Genomic DNA, 1,102 nt, shown 5'->3' on the forward strand with positions numbered 1-1,102 from the left:
ATATTGCTGCAAAAGACATGTATTTCTTTTTTTTGGTTGCTGAGTAATATTCCATTGTGTATATGTACCACATCTTTTTAATCCAGTCATCCAAAAAAAATGGAATTTAGATTGAAATTATAAATAATTTTAGTATTTTGTTGTTTTTTTATTACAAATTCAGAAAGAGGAAAGCAGAGGAGACAGCAATTGTTCAACTATAATTTTCATAATTGTTCAACTATACATGGTTTTTGATATAGTACAATTACTGACAAAATGGATTATTCTCAGAAAAAATTGTTCAATACTTGCTAATGAAATTATTAGGTTATCTTTTAGTGGAATGTGGGCAGTCTCAAGAGAGTACTGTCTGATTTCATAAAAATCTGTGTATTTGATTGTCTTCTACTGACTAGGGCAAAATTGAACCTGGAGAAAACTTAGTCATACAAATGTTTCCTGTCACTAGAAATACAAATACTACCACTTAGTATTTGTCTTATAACCAGTAGAGATTCTTGACTTCTGGTCTATGGAAAGGTAACCTGGGATATTTTATTTTCCTAACAAAATTAGTCAGTTTTGCAACTACAAGCACATTTATTTCAACACTCCTGGTTACCTATAGAGATGACTGTTCTTTGAATTCTTTTTGAAACTGATTCTCATATTTTACTGGTTCTTTATTAATTGAATGTAATCTTGGACATATATGCACTTTAATATTTGCATGAATTATAATTTTCCTTTTATGAAGATGATATTTTATCAATATTCTACTTCAATGGACTATGTGGGAAAGGTAATTTAAGCAAAATTCCTTTGCCTACAGTCTTTAAAGGAATGAGTCTATTCATTTCATATATTTTATAAGGTGATATGATTTTGTAGAATCCTGAAGATTCAGAGATCTTGAACCCTAGAAAGAGCATGATATGGGCTCTCCCTGGTGGCACAGCGGGTTAAAGCGTAGCACTGCAAACTAGCCCAGGTGCAAGTTAGATCCCTGCCCTGAAATAACTCACATGGCGCGGCAGACCCCTCCTGACCCGCCTGCTGCCCCCCTCGGCAGTTACTTTGTCAATCTGCCTCTTCTGTTCCCCACTCTGTCTCTGGTGAA

Source organism: Condylura cristata, unplaced genomic scaffold, assembly GCF_000260355.1.
Source record: "Condylura cristata isolate star-nosed mole 26May11 unplaced genomic scaffold, ConCri1.0 scaffold00016, whole genome shotgun sequence".
Lineage (NCBI taxonomy): Eukaryota > Metazoa > Chordata > Mammalia > Eulipotyphla > Talpidae > Condylura > Condylura cristata.